Consider the following 3,318-nt stretch of genomic DNA (forward strand, 5'->3'; position numbering starts at 1 on the left):
GCAAAGTGATATTTGGAAGCCCATAGAGGGCTATTGTGAAAAAGAAAATATCCTCAGAGAAAAACTGGAAAGAAGCTTTCTGAGAAACTGCTTTGTGAAGTGGGACTTACACTCGCAGAGTTACAGCTGTATTTCGTGCGGCCTTTAGCTAGCCTTAATTCTGTAGAATCTAAGAACGTATATTTCGGATCCCTTTGAAGGCTATGGGGCCAAATTAAATATCCTCCGATAACATAGAGAAAGAAGCTTTCTGAGAAACTTCTTTGTGCTCTGTGAAATCATCTCACAGAGTTACAGCTTTCCCCTCAAGAAGCCTTTCGGTAAGACTGTTCTTGTTGAATTTGCAAAGTGATATTTGGAAGCCCATGGAGGGCTAAGGTGAAAAAGGAAATATCCTCAGATGAAAACTGGAAAGAAGATTTCTGAAAAACTGCTTAGTATTCTGTTAATTCATCTCACAGAGTTGCAGCCTTAGCTGAAGAAGCCGTTCGCTAAGCCTATTCTTGTGTAATTTGCAAAGTGATATTTGGAAGCCCGTAGAGGGCTTTGGGGAAAAAGAAAATATTATCAGAGAAAAAGAGGAAAGAATGTTTCTGAGAAACTGCTTTGTGATGTGTGACTTCCAATCACAGAGTTACAGCTGTATTTCGTGGAGCTGTTTGCTAGCCTTATTTCTGTGGAATCTGAGAACTGATATTTCGGATCCCTTTGAGGACAATAGATCCAAAGGGAATATCATACGATAATAGAGAGAAAGAAGATTTCTGAGAAACTTACTTGTGTTCTGTGAAATCATCTCACAGAATTACAGATTTCCCCTCAAGTTGGCTTTCGCTGAGACTGTTCTTGTTGAATTTCCAAAGTGATATTTGAAAGCCCATGGAGTTCTATGGTGAAAAAGGAAATATCCTCAGATATTAAATCTCGAAAGAAGGTTTCTGAGAAACTGCTTAGTGTTCTGTTATTTCATCTCACAGAGTTACAGCTTTCCACTCAAGAAGCCATTTGCTGAGACTGTTCTTGTGGAATTTGCAAAATTATATTTGGAGGCCCATGGAGGGCTGTGGTGGAAAAGGAAATATCCTCAGATAAAAACTGGAAAGAAGCTTTCTGAGAAACTGCTTAGTGTTCTGTTAATTCATCTCAGAGAGTTGCAGCTTTCCACTCAAGAAGCCGTTCGCTAAGCCTGTTCTTGTGGAATTTGCAAAGTGATATTAGGAAGCCCATAGAGGTCTATGGTGAAAAATAAATATCCTCAAAGAAAAACTGGAAAGAAGCTTTCTGAGAAAATGATTAGTGTTCCTTAATTCATCTCACAGAGTACAGCTTTCCCTCAAGAACCCTTTCGCTAAGCCTGTTCTTGTGGAATTTGCAAAGTGATATGTGGAAGCCCATGGAGGGCTATTGTCAAAAAAGAAATATCCTCAGAGAAAAACTGGAAAGAAGGTTTGAGAGAATCTGCTTCGTGATGTGTGACTTCCACTCACAAAGTTACAGCTGAATTTCCTGCAGCTGTTCGCTAGCCTTATTTCCGTGGAATCTGAGAACTGATATTTCGGATCCCTTTGAAGGTTTCATGGTCAAAGAAAATATCCTCCGTAACAAAGAGAAAGAAGCTTTCGGGGAAACTTACTTGTGTTCTGTGAAATCATCTCAGAGTTGCAGCTCTCCCCTCAAGAAGCCTTTGGCTAAGACTTTTGTTGTGGAATTTGCAAAGTGATATTTGGAAGCTCATGGAGGTCTATGATGAAATAGGATATATTCTCAGATAAAAAGTGGAAAGAAGCTTTCTGAGAATCTGCTTAGTGTTCTGTTAATTCATCTCCCAGAGTTACAGCTTTCCCCTCAAGAAGCCGTTCGCTAAGCCTGTTATTGCTGAATTTGCAAAGTGATATTTGGAAGCCCATAGAGGGCTACGGTGAAAAAGAAAATATCCTCAGAGAAAAACTGTAAAGAAGGTTTTGAGAAACTGCTTTGTGATGTGTGATATCCACTCACAGTGTTACAGCTGTATTTTGTGCTGCTGTTTCCTAGTCTATTTCTGTGGAATCTGAGAACGGATATTTCGGATCCCATTGAAGTCTATAGGGCCAAAGGAAATATCCTCTGATAGCAAAGAGAAAGAAGCTTTCTGAGAAACTTCTTTGTATTCTGTGAAATCATCTCACAGCGTTACAGCTTTCTCCTCAAGAAGCCTTTCGCTAAAACTGTTCTTGTGGAATTTGCAAAGTGATATTTCAAGCCCATGGAGGGCTATTGTGAAAAAGGAAATATCCTCAGATGAAACCTGGAAAGAAGCTTTCTGAGAAACTGCTTAGTGTTCTGTTAATTCATCTCACAGAGTTATAGTTTTTCCCTCAAGAAATCTTTTGTAAGCCTGTTCTTGTGGAATTTGCAAAGCGATATTTGGAAGCCCATTGAGGACAATGATGAAAAAGAAAATATCCTCAGAGAAAAATTGGAAAGAAACTTTGTGAGAAACTGCTTATGATGTGTGACTTCAACTCACAAGTTACAACTGCATTTCGTGGAGCTGTTTGCCTGCCTTATTTCTGTAGAATCTGAGAACTTGATATTTCGGATCCCTTTGGGGAGAATAGGTCCAAAGGGTATATCATACGATAATAAAGAGAAAGAAGCTTTCTGAGAAACTTCTTTGTGTTCTGTGAAATCATCTCACAGGATTTCAGATTTCCCCTCAAGTAGGCTTTCGCTAAGACTGTTCTTGTGAAATTTCCAAAGTGATATTTGAAAGCCCATGGAGTTCTATGGTGAAAAATGAAATATCCTCAGATATTAAAACTGGAAAGAAAGTTTCCGAGAAACTGCTTAGTGTTCTGTTAATTCATCTCACAGAGTTAGTTACAGCTTTCCACTCAAGAAGCCGTTTGTTGAGACTGTTCTTGTGGATTTTGCAAAGTTATATTTGGAAGCCCATGGAGGGCTGTGGTGGTAAAGGAAATATGCTCAAATGAAAACTGGAAAGAAGCTTTCTGAGAAACTGCTTAGTGTTCTGTTAATTCATCTCAGAGAGTTACAGCTTTGCACTCAATAAGCCGTTCGCTAAGCCTGTTCTTGTGGAATTTCCAAGTGATATTTGGAAGCCCTTAGAGGGCTACGGTGAAAAATAAATATCCTCAGAGAAAAACTGGAAAAAAGCTTTCGGAAAAACTGCTTAGTGTTCCTTAATTCTTCTCACAGAGATACCGCTTTCCCCTCAAGAGGCCTTTCGCTAAGACTGTTCTTGTGGAATTTACAAAGTGATATTTGGAAGCATATTGAGGGGTATGATGAATGAGGAAATATCCTCAGATGAAA

The 3,318-nt window shown here is 39.2% G+C and overlaps 1 pseudogene; it reads left to right on the forward strand.

The window, feature by feature from the left end:
- The window catches only part of LOC105536624, an 18,860-nt pseudogene that overhangs the window by 1,441 nt on the left and 14,101 nt on the right, over positions 1 to 3,318 (forward strand).

This window comes from Mandrillus leucophaeus, unplaced genomic scaffold (genome assembly GCF_000951045.1).
Source record: "Mandrillus leucophaeus isolate KB7577 unplaced genomic scaffold, Mleu.le_1.0 Scaffold1614, whole genome shotgun sequence".
Taxonomy (NCBI): Eukaryota; Metazoa; Chordata; class Mammalia; order Primates; family Cercopithecidae; genus Mandrillus; species Mandrillus leucophaeus.